Source organism: Anser anser, assembly GCF_964211835.1.
Source record: "Anser anser genome assembly, chromosome: 1".
In the NCBI taxonomy this organism is placed as follows: Eukaryota; Metazoa; Chordata; class Aves; order Anseriformes; family Anatidae; genus Anser; species Anser anser.
Window position 1 is genome coordinate 132,804,650 of NC_139720.1, and position 24,504 is coordinate 132,829,153.

The following is a 24,504-nucleotide window of genomic DNA, read 5'->3' on the forward strand; positions in this document are numbered from 1 at the left end:
TGAGATCAAAACCACTTACAAATTACAGCTATCTCTTGCCAAAACAGAGAGAATTTATTAGTGGAAAAGATCCAGAGAGCTTCCTTGGTCTATTTGCTTGCCAAAGGCTTGTTATTTCTTACATCCTTTCAAAGGCTTCATTATATTCAGTCTATCCTTGCAGGCTTTAGTAGCAGTCCTGCTTCTTATTTAGAAGCTTATTTTCTTGGTATTAAATGTTCTTTTAACTTCATTCTTGTTTGTAGTACAAAAATCATCCTATTCCTTTCAACCTATGTCACTAATCAAAAGAAGTATTCCATATATAATTATAAAGATTTTTGTATTTGATTTCTAAATATACTCTAAGTTTCAAATGAATGGTAATAATTTGAAATGAGAAAAAAAAAAAAGTTTTGATTTGCTAGCATGTTGAATCCTTTTGTGAAATGCTAATATTTTAAGTTATTGAAGCCCTTGTTTACCATCATAAGAATTTCATGTCTTGAAATACAGTGTGCTGAAAATTGCTTTGACATATAGTACTTTAAAAATATTAGGCTAAAAAATGAACTTTTAAAATTTTTATGGAACCAATCATTTAAAATAAATTCAGCAGTTATCTGAACTGCTGTACTCCGAGTTGCCGTACTTCATTACTATGTTACCAATATTTCTTAACCGAAGTGCAAAGAAATAGTTAGGAACAATCTTTTTTAGCCTAAACATATATGAAGTGACCTCCCACTGAAGTTACTACAGTCTACAGTTGTCATGTGGTGATTGAAAATGGCTGTTGGGATGAATAACGTGACTAGGAAAAATCAGTTTTTAATGGTTAAAAAAAGTAAAGAAAGCAAGCTAATAAATGACACCTATAAAAGTTGATTCTGGAGGTGGTTTTGGTATTTGAAATTTGGGTACTTTACTTGTATTTTAGCTATGAACAACGCTCTGGAAACTGTTCTCTCTAAATCCCATTTCCAAAAGCAGGTTGAAGATTTAGCCTTACGCTCAAAACTAGGACATTAGTGTAGGACTTTTGGTCCATACTTTTAGTATGCTTTATATGTTTTTCATTCCCTTTCTGATATCCATCCTGGATAATCAGTTAAAAATGGAGGTTTTTCTCTTCTAACCTTAGCAAATCAAAATGCTAGATAGTCAATTCTGAAGGAAATAAAAATTCCAAAGAAATTCTGTAGTCTTTTCATCCATGCCTTTTGGAAGTTCATGTCTTTCTCCCTTATAGCAGAAGCACACATGCTTAGGTTTAACCCCTAACTGTAAGTTTTAAAATATAAGTGAGATAAATCTCTCCTTCAATTACTTACATTTGGTGTTCTTATAATGTTAAGAATGTTATAATATTGTTATAATATTAAGAATGAAGAATTATCTTTAATAATATAAAGCAAGTAAAAGGTCATCCATATTCAAATAGAGTGCAAAAGTTTTCAAACAGGAGAAACGTCCAAAATATTTAATAACTGTTTGAAATTAGCAGTTAACAACAAAAGTGTTCATTAAAGTACAACCTGTTTTTCTCTGGAAAAAAAAAATAAAATGTCTGTTTTCAACAGCTCTGGAACACTTTTTAAGTTTTTGAACTGAATTTTGAAAATACTGAATTCAAGTGAATGCAATCAAGAAAAAGCAAGCTATTAGCTATTAATTAATGGTGAAGTGATATGAGCAATGATTTCTTAAGATGTTTAGTTTGCAAGTCATAAAAGTAGCAACTGTTTTCTACATTACTACAGTAATTTTCCATTTAAGAGCTTACAATGCACATTAAAAGAAGAAAAGATCTAAAATTATCTAGTATAACATACAGAAGTTATTAGGTTGGTGTATTCCAGTAATCAGTCATCCTTCTGGAATTACTGAAGTAAGAATACTATACTTAAGTGGCTTTTACATAGTGTTTTCCAATATGAAGAAATTCCCATTTCACAGAAAGTAAAATACAGGCAGAATTCAAGGATTTAAATCATGTGTCTGTTTTTTCTAAGCAAAGATTTCTAGTGTTCATGATCAGAGCACTGGACATCTTTCACAGATGATGCTCTCTGTCTGTGAGAAGATGTTCTCCTGGAATCGGTCCCAGGGAGATAGAGTGAGGGAGCAGGTGGGACTTATTGAAATGAAGTCATGGATATTTGAACACTATTGTAGTCATTAACAATGCATCAATTAAGCTGAGCATACACATAAACTAAATATTTATGTGACTGGTGATCTTGCTGGAAAAAGTGGAAAATTGAGCAAAGATGAGTATGCTTTAATTTTGTTTCAGTTAGGTGTCTGATTCTATCTATCTGTTATGCTATTTTTATTCTGTCATCTTTCTACAGAGCTGCGAGATTGGGAAATGCTAGATCAAATTGAGAAAATTAACAGTAAAAAAAACAGTTTGTGGAGAAAAAGCAGGCCAAGAAAAACAACCAGCTGTAGTTGATACTGTTCAATGAGAAAAATGTGGTGTTAATTCCTTTTTTTTTTTTCTGTAGGAGATCATTAGAGGTCTTTATAGTCTTTCCAGATCAGTACAAAAGACATTCTATAGCTGGATGTGTCTCTATGAATTTGAAAGATAAGATCTCCGTAGGGCATACTTCTGTTGGTTTTACATCATTAATGTTTCCCTCCATTTATTTCTGCAGAATACCTGCACTGTCTTTTAAAGTGGGAATAGCCTGGGGTGATAAATTGAATCTTGAATCTTTGCACCTGATGCCACAAGAAGCTATAAATTAGTTATAGGCTAGAATGATAGAATCCTAAATGCTTATATTTCTCACAGAAAAACTGACCTGTGGGGTCACTAACCAAAGAATGAAAAATCTGAACTTGTTAACAAGAAAACAATTAATTATTTACACACATGTGGGTATTTGCCATTAGCATCATTCGAATTATTAGTCTTTGTTCTGATAGATTTAATTCTGCCCTCAGGACTGTAGTTGTTAAAAACTGGGTTCAGTCTTGCCCATTTAAAACCAGGAAATACGTACAACACAAACTATAAGCTAAGCAGGGTTATATATGTCCATTGCATTTGGTCTTTCAAAGGAAAGAAAGATAAGCTATCTTATTTCAGAGCCACAATAATGTTGAATCACCAGTAGCAACTGTGCTATCACCCATATGGTGGTTTATAATTCTAAGATGTTCATCACCAGGATGAAGTAAATAAATTATTGAGCGCCATGGGTAATTTCATTTATTTATTTATTTATGCGTGTCATTCATAAAGCAAGCAGAAGAGAAAAACCTTGCATCCTAATATGACTCCCATGGGGAAAGCTTAATGCCATTCAGTCAAATGGCGCTTCTGTGTGTTTTTGTTTTTTGTTTTGCTTTGTTTTTTCCATCTGCCCATCTATCATAAGGACTTGAGCACTTTTCAACCATGAAAACTCCTTGCTATAGCAATATATAGGCCTTGTAAATAAAGTCTGGCACCCCTAAGGGGAATAATATAGACTTCTAGAAATTCTCATATACTTAATCTGTTTTAAGGGCTGAAAAGTGTATTTCTATAATAAAATATTTTAAGACCTTTTTGTCCTGGGAAATTTCTTTTCCATGGAAGTTGACCTTTACAGGTTCTCTCTGGCTACATAACTGCTACAAATTTGAACATTGAGGGGTTTCAAATGAATGCAGCATGATGCGGGCATTTTTGAAAGATTCCTTCAAGGCTAAAGCACTTTTCCCCACAATATTTGAGCAGTTTGAAAGCTTCAAGGCCTGTGTTCTCCCCACAGACACATGCAGGAAACTCCCAGTGGCTACTGCCAAAGCTGCACTTGTGCATGCAAGGGCTTTATTTTGGCTCTGAATGTTAACTAGGTTACAAGAGAATTGAATTGGGTTTTGTATAGACTCTTTCTTACTTGTTATGGCTCAGAGAACCTTACAAGGAAAGAAAAGAGATACTATTATCACAGGGAACATGTAGGAAGATTGAGAAGACGTTAGGTACTTAGCAGTAGATCACACAGTGTTTGGAAAGGCAGAGCTTAGAATCATATAATCATAGAATGGTTTGAGTTAGAAGGGACCATAAAGATCATCTAATTCCAACCACCCTGCCATGGGTAAGGACACATGCCACTAGACCAGGTTGCTCAAAGCCCCCTCCAGCCTGGCCTTGAACATCTCCAGGGATGGGGCATCCACAGCTTCTCTGGGTAACCTGTTCCAGTGCCTCACTACCCTCTGAGTAAAGAATTTCTTCCAAATGTCTAATCTAAATCTGCCATCTTTTAGTTTAAAATCATTACTCCTTCTCCTATCACTACACACCCTGATAAAGAGTCCTTCCCTAGCTTTGCAGAAAGCTATTTTTATCTTGTTTTTTGTCTTGATTTATTAAGAAAAACAACAGTGGACAACAATACTGTTCTTTTTTTTTCTTTCATTCTCTCTCTGTCCGCCAGAAGGAGACAAGATGCCATTGAATTTTTAACTTCAGGGTTTTTAAACTACTGTCTTAAAACTGCTGACTTTTTTCTTTTCCCTTGACATTTTCTTCTGAGCATCCAGTAAGACATAGGTGTTAGGTTTGAGAAACAAATTGCCTTCTCAACCCCACGCTGCAATGTCAGATTCTTTAGTCTAGGCATGTTAAAATTGCATGCACAGCTACATAGTAAGATATGTGAGGTCATTTGGAGAAAAGATCCTCCTAAGCAGCAAAGAAAGGTAGGCAGTTTTCCAATAGCTTGTTTAGGGCAACTGGCACTGCTAGAGCTGGGACATCTCAGCTGTGGCTCTGTATCTTCTTACCTGGGAGCTGGAGGCATGTAGTGCAGCATAGCACCTGTGTTGCCAAATCACATGGGAGCTTAAATCCAGAACCAATAGTACAGGGAGTACAGGGAGAGTGTGAGAGTTGATAAACCACACAAGCCCAAATAAGGTTAAGTTCTGAAGGGAAACAAGTCAATTAGTGCCAGGATACAATGGATATTTAGCCTGGTGTTCCCAACACTACTAACTGAACAATTTTTAGAATTTGCAGCCTCTCATTATCCGGTTCTGATTCAACATGAAAGTCGCATGTGCCTATAATTTCCTCTCTAAATCCCTCTGTGAGTAAGCAGTCTTGTGGTGACTGCATAGTTCTTACTGCTTGGAACAGTCTGAATTCATATTGCTGACATCAGGGTTGGATTTAGCTGATGATATTTCCCTAATTGTTTAATTTGTTAAAACATTTAATAGAGCATTTCTGGAATGATATACTCAATATTTGCAGTATAAAAATGAACAGCAACATGTGTATTGCTCTGCTACTGTGTTCAAAGTGGTAGGTTTTGATCTTGGGCATTGTCAGGAACTTGCTGCCTTTGTAGTCTGGATGAAATAATTTGGATGCAGTCACAGATTTTCTTGTGATTATTCTGTGTTTTACAATAAATAGGATTATGGGAGGTGCCCGTAAGTAATGATCATAATAACAGGATACTATATATCTACAAGCATCCATGCACACACACAGGTTCTACATTTGTATTTTTTACAAATTATTATTTTTAATAGCTCTACAGTATTTGCTTAATTGAATGGCCCCCTTTGCTTTCTGTATGTTTCTGTTAACATATCCTTACTGCTATTGGCACTGCTGGTGCTGGACCCAGGGTCTGTTACCATGTAGTGACTGAGGCCCGTTTTCCCCCTTAAACTTGTCCAATGCTCCCTATTAATCTCTGACATTGCACTTTGGTGCTGCAGTGGAAACTGAAGAAAAAATAATATGAAGAATTATGATAACTGTAGCGTTTTAGCTAGTTAAGGGAACATTTGCTTTCCTTTTCATATCATTCCAACTTTGTCAAAGAATCACAAAAAAATATCCTGTGGTAGAGTGAAATGCACCATAAGGACAAGGCAGTGACTTTATCCCACATTTGTTATAGATCAGTGTTGCTCAATGTGTTCCTAGTGGCTTGGGGACTGATGCAGGCAAAAGTGTTACCTTCTCATCACGGACAAAGAGCAGCAGGGTCAGGGAGCCTCTTTCATGGGGAAGCACTGGGAGAAAGGGAGAAGCTGGAAAGGGGTCCCAAGGCAAGACCACTGGGAAAATGAACTTGCGGCAGCTGCAGAGGGAAGGAGCGTGCAGCACTGGGAGGTGGGACCCCTTCTCCACTCCCTGTCCTTCTGCAGGGCATCCACCAGCACCTGCCGCCTTGCAGGCAGCAAGGCCCCTGTTGCTTTCCTGCCCCAGCAGCCGACTGCCTCCCAATGCATCTAGAGCTGGCTGGTGGGGCTCGCAGACATTTGTGGTGCTGGGATGTGGTCTGTGTGATACTGGCCAAAAAGGGAAAAATGCAAAACCCAGAACTGTATACACATGTACAGCTACACAGAACCATTTCCAGAGTATAAAATTAGCTTGCAATGTTGACTATACGATAAATGTTTTTTTAAAAAAGGTAGTGTTTAGTTGAACAATGTGGTTCTTGCCTTATTGATACCAGCCCTTCTAAGCATCACATGGGTGTGGGGAAAAAGGATAGTTTATGGGTGGCTTTCAGAAACGAAGATTTCTGTAGTCCTCCAATTAAAGAGGTTGCAAAGCCAGAGCCAAAGATAATGAATGACACAAGGACAGTTTAAATCAACAGGTATTTAACCAGCAAGTTAGTGTGGTTTATAAAACCTCTTCTGCCTCTGCTCTGCAGAGGAAGGGAGCTTGCCGCAGCATTTTTGGCTGCAGCAGGACACTCTTTCCCTTCCAGAAGCCTCCCTGCCTGGTCTGTCATGAGGTTGGGTGTATCTTTTGTTACCTGCAAAGGATGGCTAGCTTTCAGAAAGCATTGACCTCCTCCCAGTCTCTTTCACAATCATGTTTTAGCTTAAAATTCATAACATGTTAAAGACAATTTTGCATTCCTTTTCTCTAGCCTCTGGCTTTCAGATCATGGGGTTATATTCAGGTCAAACTGTCAGCTCTCTCTTTGCAACAGTGTAAAGGCTAAATCCCTTTTTAAAAAGAAAATAAATCTGCAGTTCTCACATAATGACTTGGTATCAGCAGCCGAGGCTTCACAGAAAACATCAAATAGCCAGAGCCTTGTGACAGAACTGTAAGAAATGACAACTCCTCATTATCCCATCGACTTGCACAGCGTAACATCTCAGTTATGCTGTTAAAATGGACCAAAAGGACCCTTTCAGTCTTTGAATGTTTCCTGAGACAGATGACCAAGGATATAGTCCCTGTGACAGAAGCTGGTACAGCTTCCATGTTGTGTGTGTTGGTGATTGACAGTTGTGCTCTGGACTCTTACATTGTTGTAGATGCTCACAGAAGTGTTATATTGAGTTAAACTGGATGGTTGTGGCATGCAAAGTGGTAACAAAATGTGGGATACCGCCGAGAAGTTAATGACTCATGGGCACATATGGGGCCAGAAGTGGTTATGAGTGAGTGCACCACATTAAAACCCTAGAAATTTTCAGAAGAGCAGAGGTAGAGGGACTACACAGCAAACAGTTTATTCTCCCTCGGAGATCTTTCCTTGAAAAGAGAGCAGGATCCTTGTCTCATTTGGACCAAACTATGAGCTCATCTGCACACTATTCTCCAACAGCTGCAGATGTATTACAGCAGCCTTCTGTGCCTGTGCTAATGGGATAAAAGCATTTCCATGTGCTCTTTTCATTCTGAGAGCATACATCCCTCCCCACAGCCTCCAGTGTATCCTCATTTCCTTGAAATGGATTCAAATACTAAAGCCTGTTATGTTTAATTATTGCTAAAAATCTGGGAGGAAACAAAATCATAGGATGAAGTTGTTTCAAAATAGGTATGTATAAGTAACAAATGTGCAGTCACTTATGGGAAATTCAGAAGCAGGCAGAATGCAGTAATATCTACCAAAGAGAGCAATCCTAAAACTTACACAGTCTTCTTAATCACGTGTGTGATTTTGAGTTTCTGACCTGGTAAATATCAGTAAGTATCTCTGATGGTCAGGACCTGCACAGGACCAAGTCATAGGGTGCAGTGTGGTGAAATGCTAGAGATATAATATGCATTGCCACACTTTCATAAACAAGTGCAGCACTTTCATGAACATGTCCATGTTCCAGATTACCACTCAGAAAACCTTGCACTTGATCGTGAAAACTGTGAAATCCCCTTAATTTCAAATGAAGTCAAAGGGAAGAGCTTGCCTTCAGCCTTTTTTTCCAGTCAAGTGTGAAACTGAGATTTATTCTGAGAGCTTTTTTCTTTATTTTTCAAAGAGTATAATGAGGTCCATGTAGGAAAATCTTCCTTCTGTTATATGTAGTCCTGTTATCTTTGTGCTACTTTTCTCCCAGTGCAGGGATTTCTGATTTTGGTGGAGTGGATCAGCCATTGGGCATTACCCTCATTTGAACAAAGCTTTGTATATATTTTTCAATATACTTTTAACAAGGCTGTATCTAGTCTTGCCCCTTCCCCCTCTGTTCTCTAAGACAAAAGTAATTGCTTTCATTAAGTTATGCTGTGGCAAAACAGCACTATAATGACATCTAATTAATTCAAGCCACAGTTAAAGGCAGTTTAAAGAAAACAAGACTGGAAGGTAGCTGTGCTTGTTCCTGTAGATGGGCTGAAGGAAGAAGTGTATTTCCTTCTTCTATTGTTGGGTAACTTCAGATCAGAGTTCACAGGAAGTCTCAGTTTACAATTTAGCATCATTCTCTCTTTTTCCACTAGAGTATCTGTGACAACATCTGGCATCTGCAGCAGAAGCAGCAGACAAGCCCCACTATCCATTTCTCCCTTTCTTTCTCCCTTTCTTTCTCCCTTTCTTTCTCCCTTTCTTTCTCCCTTTCTTTCTCCCTTTCTTTCTCCCTTTCTTTCTCCCTTTCTTTCTCCCTTTCTTTCTCCCTTTCTTTCTCCCTTTCTTTCTCCCTTTCTTTCTCCCTTTCTTTCTCCCTTTCTTTCTCCCTTTCTTTCTCCCTTTCTTTCTCCCTTTCTTTCTCCCTTTCTTTCTTTCTCCCTTTCTTTCTTTCTCCCTTTCTTTCTTTCTCCCTTTCTTTCTTTCTCCCTTCTTTCTTTCTCCCCTTCTTTCTCCCTTTCTTTCTTTCTCCCTTTCTTTCTTTCTCCCTTTCTTTCTTTCTCCCTTTCTTTCTTTCTCCCTTTCTTTCTTTCTCCCTTTCTTTCTTTCTCCCTTTCTTTCTTTCTCCCTTTCTTTCTCCCTTTCTTTCTTTCTCCCTTTCTTTCTTTCTCCCTTTCTTTCTTTCTCCCTTTCTTTCTTTCTCCCTTTCTTTCTTTCTCCCTTTCTTTCTTTCTCCCTTTCTTTCTTTCTCCCTTTCTTTCTTTCTCCCTTTCTTTCTTTCTCCCTTTCTTTCTTTCTCCCTTTCTTTCTTTCTCCCTTTCTTTCTTTCTCCCTTTCTTTCTTTCTCCCTTTCTTTCTTTCTTTCTCCCTTTCTTTCTCCCTTTCTTCCTTCCTTCTCTCTCCTTCTCTCTCTCCTTCCATTCTTCCAGAAAGTATTTATATGTTTATTGATTTGTTGAAAAGCAAACACCCAATCAAAAGAGAAACTGTGGCTTACTTTCAGTTTTGCACATAAGCTACATGATTCTTAACATTGTATTTTTTATTAATGAACTAAGTGAACTATTTCAGTTTTCTGACGCTTAATGACATTGGTATTTCTGCTTGTATAAAATGTTCCTGTAAAAGTTTAAAGCCTCTTGTTTCTGATGGAAAGGACTCCTTCCTTTTGCCTTTCTGTTTTAAAAGCCTTTTTTTTTTTTTTTTTTTTAACCTTTAGCATCATACCACACAGGGAAAATAATCTGAGGATCTAGGACATATTATAAAATATTTATTGGAATTGGATGTAAAAAAGCATATATCATGTTTTGTGGAGGATGCTGCACTAAATATTGTTATTGGAAGAACTGTACTGAATCACTATTTTTTTTCATATGGAGACTGGACTGTTTGCTAATGCCTATTGACAGTGTGTGTTGGTGATGCTAGTCCTCTAGGCTGAGCTCCAGAAAGTGCTGATAAATTCCAGACTCTAATCAAACATCTTTCAGAAACATTAGCATTTACTAAATAAACATCTTTTCCTCCTCTCTGTTGTATATAAAAATGTTTTTAACATTGTTTGCCAGTCTCTACGAAGCATAACAGATGGCCACTGCTTTTAATGAAATAATTATATTACCTAAGCCTTTCCTTGAGAAAGAAAAAAACTGAGGCTTAATTTTTCACTGTCTTAACTCTTGATTTCTCAGTGAATTGTCTTACATCTCTCATCAATATTTTCTATTAATGATCTTGATGCTACAGATAAGGTGAAAGTTAGGGGTTGAAAAATCTTTTGTCAGTTTTAAATGAAAGAAATACTAGCACTCTGGCCATTGCTTTTTGATTTGGTCATCCTCTCTGCTCATAAAAGGGGAAGCTCAATTCAAAAGTCCATGAAGGGGGACAGAGCTGTTATGGTCCTAATACCGCAGTGATGTGGTGGATCTACTCTGCTCTTCAAGATAGAATTTGGGAATGCTTAGAAACACCCTCTGCTCCTTGATTGGCCCATAACCTGAGCACAACTGCTTAATGGATATCATGTCCTCTGAGTGTCTTCCCTAGGTGTTCTTGGTAACTTGCTAAGTCCGTTGGCTAAGTGCTATTGAGATACTGGCAAATATGCTTGCACATGCAAGGAGCCATATGGAGTGGGAATAGGCTTCTAAAAAGGTTGGGTCCAAGCTCATGGGTACAGGCAGAAGTGCAGCTTTAAGAAATGCCCCAGGCATGCTGGTGGGGTTAGTCTGCTCTGTGAAATACATGTTGGTCTCATTGAGAACCTGAGTGTTCTATCAAAACGGACGCACTGGGAGTATTCAAGACCATCCTGGAAAGATGGAGTCATGCTGCAGTATACTCCCATGTGTGCATGTGAATGGCAGAGTGAGAACAGAGACTCCTCAGATTCAGAATATACTCGATTCCTAAACATTTCAAGAAACTATTTGGCCTTTGACATTGATGACATACCATAGGTTGCTAATAATAGCGTGCCTGAACTTTTGTTAGAAAAATAAGCACATCCCTCAGTAATTCCCACACTCCTAGGCAAAATCACCACAATATCATATTAATGCCAGGGCTGATGAAATGCACAGAAATAGTAGAAACAGTTGAATAAAACTTGCTTGCTGTTGAAGGATCTTTTTTAATGAGGCTGAAGAAGAATAAAAGAACAATAAGATGTCAGTTATTCATTTGTCAACAGCAAGGCTCTTGGACAGTGATACTCTTGTCCCACCTTCTTCAGAAGTGTCAGGATCTTGCACGAAGCTGTTGATGTTCTGCTGAATTATTATGGAAAATGCAGTTTCATTAACTAACCTTAAAATAAATGAAGCATGTGTAAGAGGAAGAAATCACTGAGTTAAGATAGAGGAATTCCTGGAAGGAAATACTATAAATAGACAAGTTTGGAGAGGAAGCACAGTTTGAAGATAGGTTGTATTATTTTTACTCATTTTCCATATGATGAATAAAATCTATCTTCAAGAGGAGTTCAAGCTTGGATACTAATTGTAGGTCTGCATGATTTCTCAGCACAGAGGTAAGGATTCATCCTGCTCACACCCACAAATAATATGAAGGTTATTTTTCACAAGATGGAGATAGTAGGATTCATGACAAAATTTCCCACTATTTATTATTATATTTTTATTATTCCCCAGTATTTATTATTTATTATTTTTTATCTAGTAAATGAGTGACAGAAAATTGAATATGAGCATGGATAAAAGTTCATTTCATTATGATGAGATTTGTTTTTTGCATGAATCTTGGAGTACATAGTAATCAATGAAATAACGTTGTTTCCATAGAGACACTATATAAAGATAGCTGCCCCAATATTGAACAACTTTCTGTTCTGTCTGGACATAACATTCAAAACTGCATTTTTTTTTGATTCAAAATTTTGGTGTTCGGGTTTGCTGGGTACCTCTTCTGTAGGCAAGCAAAAAGTATGTGTTAAATCAGGAAAGACAGAAGGAATGTGAAAACGAGCAAGATGGATCGATATTTGCATACTTTAAGTGGAATGGTTTGAGTTATCCTGAGGTTTATTTGCTGGTGTTTTTGTCCCCTTTATGCTGACTATCAGGATATCCTGTTGCTATAGGCTAATGTGGAATGCACTGTGCTTAAATGGTCAGAGTTCAGTGGTTTCATCATATTTTTGCAAGCAAAAAGCTGGTCCTTAACAATTTTTATTTATTTTTTGTCCCAAGGGGCTAGGCACGTGCTGGGAAAAAAATTTATCACAAATTTCAAGTATGCAAGCTCTCGTGGGCCTTTAAGACTTTAACTACTGACAAATTATAGTATAGAGACTTCACTATGGTAATAGAGCTGGGGCATGAGATGTTATAAAACGTACTCCTCGTATGCATCAGTAGTATACTCAGTTTATAATAATTCAAACTAGGAGAAAAACATTTGCAATTTTGAATGGATATAGTCTTCTTGTCATTTTTAGAGAGTTGCTTTAGGCATTAGAAAGGTTTAGAAACACAGGTTCATGACACATCTCTTATGAATAAGAGGAAGATATCTTAAAATGTTATAGATGGCACAGCACAGCAAAAATTAAAAGAACTGCCTAATATATGCTTATATATATATATATATTCCCAGGTTTAGATCTGAAGCTTAGCTGAGGACCAACTAAAACTACAGAACTTTAGCTTTTATCTGCAAATAAATAGAAATTTTTTGCAGTTTCTACAAGAAACTGATATCGCGGCTGCCTCGAAGCGTGCCCGCCTTGTGCTTCTGTTTATTTCTGAGCCACTTGGCATATTAGCTTGCCAATTGTCGTCAGTAATGCGCGCTGCAGGGGCGGGCGAGTGAGCGGGGTGGAGCCGCTGAAGGGAGCGGAGCGGGGAGGCCGTGGCCGCCAGGGGCTGCTCTGCGCCCGGCCACGGAGAGGGTTCAGCGTCGCCGGCCGTCCGCGTTGGGCTTTCCCCGCCACTCCGCACTCTGGTCTGTCCTCTCCTCCATCAGTCACCTTTATTTAATAACATCAGTGAGCAAACATACAAAAAATCAGTCGCAAACTGACTCCTTGCTATTGCACACTTTTTTTTTGTTGTTCTGCCTAGTCGTACACGAGAAAAGTTTTGATGGATTGGTTTCCTGAGAAATCTTTCTGATCTTACCGCATTTTTCGATTTTTGTGTATTCCTGAGTTTGTTGTTGTAATATATATGTGCATATTTGCATGAAAGATTCTTTCTTTTCCTGCTTCTCTGTCTCATGCGTTTATCACCCCATCCACTTTTTCATTATCTCTTATTCTGTAAGTGCCATAAGTACCTAAATACTGAAACCAGTGACAGAGTCATTATGCTAGATAATAGCCGTCTTGGTCAACAGAGGGTTAGCTGTAGGTTCAAGAACAGGTTTCCTTAAAATTGCTAAAGCCTTCTGGTGGCTGACATCACCATCACATTCAAACTTCGCAAGTCAGGTTGGTGTGTGCTGAGGAAGGAGGAGGCAACAAAAGACATTTTTACACTTCGGAAAGGAACCAAAATGCAGAGTGAGTATGGACGGGTTGTTTTGTGGATAACAAAAGTGGCAATTGTAAAACAAACAGCTAATTTTACTTCTGCTAACTATAGCACGAAAATACTTCTTGCTGAATGCTTGTTATTGTATTTGCAGATCGACTTCATATGTACCACATGTGCTTATTGTTGTTGGATTGTGATTTCAAGCTTTTATGAAGTGATAAGCCACATATTAATAGTTTTAACAGAAGGTGCCCTAGTTGTTAACATGGTAACACCTTGCAAGAACAATATGTTATGTCCATTTTTGATTCTAGAAATATGCAACATTCTATGCTTTAAAATACATAAGGTAAGTGCCTAGTTAGTACGTAGATCTGCTCAATATATTATCTTTCACAAATTCCTACTCTGTTTCTCAGTACTGCTATAAAAATTTGCTGCCTCAGACTGAAAAATATTAACTCATTTCCCAGGAATCTCTCTGGGTAGAAATTGTGAAAGTGGATCTGGAAGTTGCAAGCACATTTGCTCTTGCTTAATCTTACTCAGAATTTAACTATTGTCTAACACCAGTATAGTAACAGGTGTTCAAATATATTTAGGTTATTACCCTAGCTTGGAGGAATCCTTTTTTTTTTTTTTTTTAATTACCATCACTTTATCAGTGGAATATAGATGAAATCCCAGTAACTTTCAGCTTATTAAAAATTGTGCTGATGTTACTGTAAATGAGTTTTATAGTAGCAGGATTCCACACCACGACTGCAGCAGATGTCATTGAAAATTTTCAAAATAAAATGTAAGGTACATAATAATCACAACAGAAAACCAAACTAGTATTTTGATCATAATAAAATTAGGGAACTTTTTGTTTGTTTTCACTCTGGAAATTTTAATAAATGAAATAAAATTGAATGAAATTAGCATGTTGAAACTTTCCTTCAGTTGCATCATGAAGGAGTCAGGCAAGGATAAAAATACTAAATGTGTTGTCTTTACAGTAACTCCTTTTTAACCTGCCCTTCTGAGTAGGCAGCACATGAAAGCATTAGCCCATGAGTAATACCTTATTAAATCGTCATGATTTGATGTGACACATTTTTCTCCCAATTTGCATGCCTGATAATAGACTTCCTAAATATCACCTTCAGGTCCTTTGGCAAAAAAGTATCCCAAATGAAAGAAACGTTGGATCAAATGTTGGTGGTGGGACAATCTCTGGGCTGGGTCTGCATGTGAAACAAAAGGTTCAGGCCATTAAAAGCTATATGGTCTATTGCCATGCTAATGTTGAGTTCTTTGTGTAGTGAGGGCTTGTTGCCTTGTAAACACGTTTCCATGACTCATTAAATCCTCAGAAATAAAAGCTCTCACAATTCCAGTACAGTGGAGCAGTCATTTTTAGATTTAATTATAAACAGGCTAGATAATGAGGTACCTAACTTGTCCCCTTTCCTGAAGGAGAAGAATGGTTAGTGACCTCTCCTTTCTCTAAACAGTACTAAAATCCACTTTATTTGAAAGATGAAGGGGTGGAAAGTCCTTGACAAACTAAAAGGGGTACAAAAACGAATGCCAGCTGGGCAACTAATATTTTACATAACAAGTAAGAATATATATTTTGTGAACCTATTTAGTATTCAGCTTAAGAGACTATAGTAACCATAGCAACCCCATCACCTGTTTGAGACACTGCAACATCTTAATGAAATGTGCGCCAAATGCCCTGCTAATATTTGTAAAATGTTAATGACATTATCTCTTGGAGAGAGCTACACTGAAAGATAAATGTGTAAAAAATGTTGAGATTCACGACTCCCCTGTCTAATAATATCTGCTTTCTCCTTGCCCTTCTATTTTTCCTTTAATGTATCCGTTTTATTTATCAAAAGTGAAAAATTAGTGGGTACAAGGATTCACTTTAGGGAGCAGAGTGGTGAGTATGCATTAACCTTCACTCACAGTGTGCCCATAGTAAATGCCCTCAGTTTACTTCTGTGGTGGTTTTACTCGGGTGGGCGGCCGAGCCCCACCACAACTGCTCTCTCACTCCCCCTCCTCAAAGAGGAACGGGGAGAAAATATGATGAAAAGGGCTCAAGGGTTGAGATAAGGACAGGGAGATCACGCAGTAATTATTGTGACGGGCAAAACCAACTCAGCATAGGGAGATAGTAAGATTTACTGCCTATTACTAACAAGCTAGAGAAGTGAGAGACAAAGGAAAGAAACCAAAAGCACCTTTCCCCCTATCCACCCTCTTCCACCTGCTCCCTCCGAGCGGCGCAGGGGAAGGGAGGAATGGGGGTTATGGTCAGTCTATAGCGCTTCTTCTCCGCTGCTCCTTCTTGGTCACTCTCGTCCCCTGTGCTGTGGGGTCCCTCCCACGGGATGCAGTCCTTGCTAAACTGATTCCGCGTGGGCTGCCCACAGGCAGAAGCTCTTCAAAAACTGCTCCAGATACGGGTCTGTACCACAGGGTCCATCCCTCAGGAGCAAACTGCTCCAACCTGGATTTCCCCATGGGCAGCAGCTCCTGCCAGGTCACCTGCTCCTGCATGGTCTCCTCTCCATGGGCTACAGGTCCAGTCTGGAATCTGCTCCGGCAGGGGTCTTCCACAGGCCGCAGCCTCCGTCGGTGCAGGTCCACCTGCTCCACCGTGGTCTCCTCCATGGGCTGCAGCGTGGAACCCTGCTCCACCGTGGTACTCCATGGGCTGCAGGGGGACAGCCTGCTTCACCATGGTCCTCACCACAGGCCGCAGGGGACTTCTGCTCCGGCGCCTGGAGCACCTCTCCCCCTCCTTCTTCACTGACCTTGGCGCCTGCAAGGCTGTTCCTCACTCCTCTCACTCTCCCAGCTGCTGTGTGTGGCACAGCGTTTTTCTTCCCCTGTCTTAAATATGCTCTCGCAGAGGCGCAAAACAACATCACTTATTGGCTCAGCTCTGGTCAGCAGTGGGGCCCTTACCAAACATGGGGCAGCTTCTAGATCCTTCTCACAGAAGCCCCCCCTATGGCCCCCTGCTACCAAAACCTTGCCACGTAAACCCACTACAACTTCTCAGAAGGCTTTAGTAGTATGTGGTGACCAAACAGAGGCAACATAATAGGGAAAGGTTCCCTGAAAGCATTGAACATTGCAACTCATAGGAAGGTACCCAAAATAACTATATAAGTGCAGATACCTCCCTTGAAGCAGTTATCAATTTACAAATAATCTCGAGGCATTTATTTCATTTGCAGGCTTCTGAATCACATAAACCCATAGCATTAATGATCTTTCTGGTTGTAGAGAATTTGCATTTCAGATGCTCACCCTTCCTTTTCAGTTTCCAAGCTGCAAGTGGTTAGGGCCTTACTCTTCTGAAGTTTAAAATGTGGGTATGGCCGGTGAATTTTTCTGCAGTGCTATTTCTGTGCCCAACAGCCCCAAAGCTAAGGATGTATGGATGGTGTGCAGAGTTACTCTGTTCACGTGTCATCACCTTTTCCCAAAGGACTCTGTGCTTTGTCCTTTATTGTGGTGGACTTCATTTTCCTAGTCTATAAACTTCATAGAGAGGCGGGTGGTTATCAGTTATCTGAATTCAGAATTCCCTTGATAAAAGATATATGGAAATTATTTAAATCCTGAAAATCTTTGGTTTTGAGTTCTTGATATTTTTGTCTCTCACTTCAGTGTGAAGTTCAATATACTTTGGATATAATACTTCTGATCCTGAGTTCACCCACAGAATGAGGGTAGCAAAATCAAAGATTACCAAATCACTACTAGGTAACATGGCTGCACAATTAGCATAATTCCTTTGTATGTGCGGAGGGATCTTATTGTCCTGTTTTGTACTGCTGCACTCTGCAGTAGCAAGTTCTTCATTCTTAAACCCAGAAGGTAGATAGGAGACTGGAAGAAATGAAAGCATGAGTGGCTTCAGGTAACAGGATTACCAGGACATCACCCACAATTGTCCTTTACATAAAGGACCTTCTTTGTGCCCAAGAGATCTGAAAAAGGCCTTTATGAAATGGGAAGTAGGACCTTCATGTATCATTGCAGTCTCATAATGTATTATTGCAAAATATAAGCTAATGAAGACGTTGTAAAAAGAGGGAGGGTATGAGCATATGTGACAAAGTGTGGCCCTAGGGATCAAAATCTACATGAACAGCTTAGAAGGCATGCACTTACACTGTTGGTGTAACAGGCAGTAGCAGCTACTTCTGTATATTTTTTTCGTGTTCTTGGTGAAAAAATGATGTCAGAGAGTGTGTTACAGGCAGGGCTTAGAACGGCTGTGTCTCCCTGTTAAAAACACGTGTACTCATGAAATAGGACACACTTGGCAATATCTGTGAATTTTAGTGTTGAAGTGACTAATGCAGATTATTAATAAACTGTGGAAGTAAGAGATGGAGAAATTAGAACCTAGTGGTATGCATTTCATCTCTGTGCTGGCCTTCACAGTCTAAAAGTCTTACCTGAATCCGATTTTCTTCATGAAAAAAGTTTAACACCAACTATAAAAACATAATTTTCATGGACCAGTCTGTTGTTTTTCTTTAGTAATATTATTATTTTAGTATTTTTAATAAGGATACTTTATAGAACGAGAATCAAAGGATTGGATTATAAAACTGGTTTGCCTGGAGAAGTACATTACCTTTGTAGTCATTGTCTTTTATTACCAGTGCCTTTTAACAAAAAAAGAGAGGCCTAAGGAGGGGACACATCTGGAAATGTGAGCTAAATAAAGTAAAAATTCTTTTGGAAGGTGGTAAACCTATATGATATATGTCCGTAATTAAAAAGGATGAAGTACAGTGGCTCATACCATCTGAAAACAGTTTAAAGGTTACAAAAGTGCTACTTGGCACAGATAGAAGGGCGAGACCTGGCCAGGCCTGTCCTCTCAGGGTAGCACTCCTGATTGGCCTGCTTAACAGCGTAGTGTTTCAAACCTGTCCTTAGCTGGCATATACATAATAATTTTAAGCAGTGCTCCTGGTGAGAAAATCCATTAATTTCAATAGGGAAGACTCTCTGAAACTGTCTCCCACTTTACTGCTACAACTAATGCTTTGTGATGTCTGCCCACGTCCTTGAATAGCTTAATTTAAAATTCTCTGGTAAGAAGGTTCTTTTTATTTTTCACTCTTTTTCTCATTTGAAATTAAAAGAATATGATTTTTGTGCGTGTATGTGTAAAACTTCCCACATAAATATGTTACATAATCAGTACCAAGGGCCATGCTGAAACAATGGGAAGGGATAGTAATTTGATATTTCATTGGTAAACTGACCTTGACGGTAACCCTGTGAACTCCAGAGGCTTAAAAGTCAAATCATGAGTCATGCGTACGAGCAAATTCTCAGTTGCATAAACAGGTTTTCCTGGGTGGAGTATGGTGACTTCAGGATTGGGTTTAGGTTTTTATTGTCATTCCCCAGCCCACCCCCTGCAGACCTAATTTCACGACAAACATTGTGATGCATTGGCATCCTGGCTAGAGAAAGAGTTAGCTCAGTTGTAGGGAAGGCAATCTTAAAACTTCTTTCTCTTAATCAGAAAAAGAACAAGAATTTTTATGTGTTTTTTTTTTTCCACCTAAAAATATGAATATATTTCTCTTACACAGGCATGTGAACACACACAAAAAATTTTCTAGAAATAATTGCAGTAGTCTGCTTGTTGTACAGCCTGATTAATACTGGCTTTTACATTATGGCTACTTTCATTTAGCCCAAAAACTTGTAGTCATTTTTGGTTTCATTGATGCTTCTTAAGTCTGGACTGTTAAGAAAAAAAAACATATGTAATTTAACTATTATCTATTACTTTTTAAACTAATGAGATATCATTGTGATTAAACTATTAACTAATGGTAAAATCCTAACAAATAAAATGGAGAAACAATAGTAATTATGATTTGCATTAAATTCTGTGTGTACCTATATTAGAGAACGAATGTTTTAGCAACTCTGAACCCTCATAGCATCCTTCTTTGTCAGTCTCTTTAACTGACTGTACTTCCATATAATTTTGGAACAGACTATCAGACAATTCTTATCACTGATTTATTACACATGAATGTGCACCAACTTGTTCAGCCTAGCAGATCAAGAATCTGCCTTGTAGCACAGATGCAATGAAATAAAATCCAGAAAACATTCTTCTGATTAAAATACCTTAATCAAAAAGTCTAGTCAGTTTTGTCATGTAGCAGGTACAGATAGATTGTTTTTTACCTCGTATGTCTGCCTGAGCTGTGGATTGTTTAGATTGTGTAAGTGATGGACAAAAATGTGTCCTGAAAACACCTTCCCTTCTCTTTTGCCTGTGGCTGGTACAGCTCCAAGTGAGACCAGAGCAGTCTGGGGGATGCTGTAAATAACAGAGTGAGGGGGAATGGTCATCTAAGGACCACTCTACCAAGAGGACTGCAGCATGCTCTGATCTCTCTCATCTCTGCCTTTTTCAGTGATAGCCTGCCAAAAGGTTGAGTCATCTTTCTTGAAGGTAATGAATTTCCCAAAGGTCTGCCTTAAGGACTTCTTTCTGCACTGTGGCTTTCAGTACATATTTGTAAATTTAAGGATGTCTGACATTGCTGGTCTTATTTTTGAACTTCTGTTGGAAAACATGTACATTTAAATACCCATGCCAGACACTCTGCCAAGATAATTAGTTTATCTTCCTTCCATTCACCACAGTGATGTTGATAAAAGCAGTTAAGTACTGCTTTGCAAGATTCAGCTCTGCACTTTCTTATATTCGTTGACTATGTATTTTAAAATTATTGTGTGACACTTTCACATCTTGAGAACAGGTGTTTCCATGTTTTTGTTTATATTGATACTATTTCAGAGTTTCTTCTTTTTTATACGGTATTTTCAGAAAGCTTTCTTTACCTTACAACGCTCTAATTCAAATATTTTTCGCCAGTTCTTCTGGAGGTTATTTTTACATTCCAGTGTTGCCTGGAGTTATATATTCTAGTGTTATCTATGGTTATTAAATAGTATTTTGTAGTTTGGACATCCCACTCTTCCAGCAAGTGCCAATTTAAATCTACTAGGGAAGGACTGTAAACACATTAGAAATTAATTACAACACTGATAGTTTGGATGTAAGTATTGCCTTTTCCTCCCAGTTTAAACAACAACAACAAAAAATCTTTTTTTTTATCAGTTGTTTACACTGCAACTTAAAGGCAACATATTTGTGATAGTCTTCATATCATAAAGTGTTCTTTCTAACCTATATGCTGGGTCATGATTTGCTCTGTTGTAACTCTTTTACTTCCGCTGGATATAATCAGGTCCTGGGGACTGGTCTGTATCTATCTGGCCCAGCTCAGTAAGGACACAAAGTGATTCTTCTGTCTTCAACTCATATTGAATTCTCTGGGCCCAGAAGGATTTCCATGGCAGCTGAAATTCAGCTAATGAGAGAAAGTCCTTTCCTCCACTTCCCATTTTGCTCACCCCTGTGACTGGCAGGGACCTGGCTGGCCTGCACTATGTAAAATTGCTTTATATAATAAAAACTCCAGTGACCAAGTAATTCCACGTTAGGTTGCTCTGCATCTGGTCCACCTGTTCAAAACTGTTCCTGTATTTGGCAATTTATTGAAAAGAATGAAGCTAATTAAGAAAGGCTTAGTTAACAAATTAGAACAAGTGAAAGTTTCACATTTTGAAACGGTGCTGAATTTCTTAATTTAGTGCTGAATTTTTCATGATTGCTGTCTTTGCTTTGCTACAGTTTATCACCTTTAAACTTATCCACTGTAGTGTCCACTGAGCTAATCCTCATCCCACTACTAGTACTTGCAACCATTTGTCTTTTAATTTACCTCCATGAGAATCCCTTAAAAACTATCAGTCTCCCAGACATGACTTTGCTCTTGCTTATACAGGTGTTTGCTCTCAGTGATGCCTGAACTTATACTTGGCACCACCTACCTCCACACGCTACACTTTCCTCTATAGATTTCCACTGGATAGACTGTAAAAGTTTCTTTCTTCAGAGCCAGAATCTTCTTTCACTTACCAGAAGATAATACGACTTTTTGTCTCTCACACACACATATACACTGGGGTTATAGGTGTGAAACCAAATATTCAGAGGAAAATGTAAAAAACATCTGTCTTTTCTTGTATCCAAAGTGGCAGTTCTTCCTCACATCTATCCGTACCATTGTGCCTTTGGAGACTGACTATCTTCAAAAGTAACTCAGATGTGGACCCTTTCTCCTCCTCTCAAGCTAGAAATCATTAAGAAGTACAAAACCTAGCCTCTGCATGTGACAGTACTACTGTCATGTGGGCTGATTCCAGAACACATTCCTCAAAAGTGGAAAGTGAATGGCAGAATTTGAATGGAGCCTGCCTGTGACACTTGGTTATTTCAGTGAAAGACTAGCTCCTGCCAACCCTGAGCATGTCATTGCTAATTTTTATTTTTGGAAAGTTTTTTTGTTTGTTTGTTTTTTATGTTAACACTGAGATTTTATCCCAAGTAATTAACTCATTTTTGATGCCACATTTTCAGAAAAAATGCAATTACCATCATATCCTCTGAGGAGTGTATGTTGTTTATTATAAGGTGTCTGTTTCCAGAAAAAGTTTGATTGTTTTATCATTATAATGTTGGAGTTTCTGCTGAATCTTTTGCTATGTTTCCATATGAAAGTCTGGAACTGGCCTCCTGAAGGCCCCAAAACTAAACAGAAGGATTTGGGGTAAATCCTTCATAGTCCTTGCTAATTTTGTAAGTTTTGCTTCTTTTACTAAATCACTTTCACCAATAAAGTTTCTCTTTAAGGTACAAATTATTTTCAGAAAAGCATTTTTACCCTTTTGAATGCAGCCTGGAGAGGATTCTCACAGATTTAACAGTAAAAGGTCTTCAAATACCACATACTCATTTCAAGTGACATGTGTCCACTGAGCTATGTTTGGGGATCAGAGGACAAGCATTCCTACTCCTAATGTACCCGTCTCTGTGCATTGCAGCTGCTTGGAGCCATTGCGCAAGTGTGCAGGACTAGACCATCACTGGAGGAGTTGTCTCTACTTGGGCTAGTGTAAATAGCTAAGTCTTATCTTATGAGACTCCCTCAGGATACTTGGTTGGGGTTGCAAGTTAAAGCACATAACTGGATACGTCCACTTTAGGACATAAACCAGATGAACACAGCTGGCCCAGGATAAAGTGCAATGGTGCTTTACGTTAAATTTTTCCTTCATCCATGCATTACTTTTGAGCTGGATAGTGCCAATATTATGCAAACTTCTTGGTGGCACTTATGAGAAAAATAATTATTGTTTTTCAGTGGGAAAGCAAATGTATAGATTTTTCAGACCTATTCTTCCTTTCCTCGTGACATACCCAGCTCTGGAGCTTATCATAAACTAAAATGAAATATATTTTAAGAAGCTTTTAATTAAAATCCTGGCAGCACATCACTGTAATGGCTTTTTTTTTCTTTTCTTTTTTTTCCTGTAGCTCAATTCAATAAGATTTCTTGTACTGATAGGAATTTTGCTGGATAGTGACTAGCTTTTGCCTTGGTAGATAAATCCCTTGCAGAAACAAATCCATGATGTTGGAGCTTTTCTTCAGACATCAGATTTGTCTGATTGTCCCCTGAGATCAAAAGACAGATTTCCATTTAGAGAAGAACAGAAAGTCTAACAGCTTTGGAACTGATATTAAGTGAGAGATAAAGAAATTGGAGAAGAGTGGGTGGTATGAATTGGCAGTTTTCTGTTTCTCCACATTTATTTTTTTTCTACTCAAGAAGGGTGTAACTCAAACAGCAATAGCACTACATTTTTTTTTTGGCCCTTTTGTTTGTTTATTTTAATGAAAGCCACTGAGGGGCAGCAGATAAAAGCTGATCTCATTGTTAAAATAAATAAAAAAAAAATCTTTAAATTTGCAATTGGGTTCCAGTGCTATCTTGAACAAGGAACTAAGCTTCAGAAACCAGGAAATCACCCTCTGTAAAGAATAAAAAGCAGATAACATGCTAATGATGGTTAAATATTTTTCACCATGACAAATAAAACCTTGCAACAAAATTCGCCGATTCCTGTACATACCCTCCGGCAGACAGACGCTTTCTCTTCATGTAACTGGCATAGTGTATTTTACTAACTTCCTGCCCATGTCATGAACCAATTTACTTTTTAATCTGACGTGAGGAAATCGGTGCTTGTGGAGTGCCTGTGGCTCCTGCTAGTACGGGATATTGCCACTTTGCGGGGCTGCTGTTAAGTGTTTCTGCATCGCTCTGGTATTTCGGGAGTTTCGCTGGACATTTACATTTTCTTACTTAAGTCCTGGGAGCCCGTTCAGCTTTAAGCAGACCCAGAGCAGTTAGATGAGAATGAGAATAATCTCTCACACCACAAATTGACTTCCCTCTTTGTAGCCCTAGACACTGTTTCCAGCTGCTTTCAGTCTTTCAAATCCTTGAAAGCTTTCCTAATCCTCATGTAGGCAGCCTTTCTGTGCTCTACCTCCCTCCCCTTTCTCCTGATTGGTGAGGCTATTTCATGGCCTAATTCAGCCAACTACTACATCCCTGAGCTGTGGTTTGAAATAAGAGCCAGGCGGACAGTTGCCTCCCTGCTCCTGACTTTTAATAGGCTGGGAAGGAAGGTTGGGACACTTGACATTGTCTTGGGAAGAGTCCCCCCAGCAAAGGATAAAAGAGGAAGAAAACAAAACAAACAAACAAAAAAACCCACACAACAACAAACCAACAAGCAAGACGGGGAGAAAAACTTGCGTACAGTGGGAAACTTGATGGATTTCTGCCCTGCGGATAGCAGCGTGGTGTGAGCCCCTTCCCGAGTGGATGGATGGATGATGGGAAGCTCAACATGAGGCAGGTGAGGAGCAGCTGCCCCTGGGGCTCCTCAGGGCAGCAGCACCA

General features: G+C 38.7%; 1 protein-coding gene across 7 annotated transcripts in view; it reads left to right on the plus strand.

Annotated features, from left to right (window-relative positions):
• Positions 1-24,504, plus strand: part of MID1 (midline 1) — a 251,968-nt gene that overhangs the window by 71,969 nt on the left and 155,495 nt on the right. Inside the window, exon 1 of one of the 7 annotated variants that reach the window (XM_083822000.1) lies at positions 11,869-13,581. The exons of 5 other annotated variants lie outside the window; for them this stretch is intronic. The gene's annotated coding sequence lies outside the window, so the exon portion shown is untranslated. Of the gene's footprint in view, positions 1-11,868; positions 13,582-24,157; positions 24,461-24,504 lie in introns of those variants that run through there. One more of the 7 variants, XM_083821994.1, reaches the window with a different exon arrangement.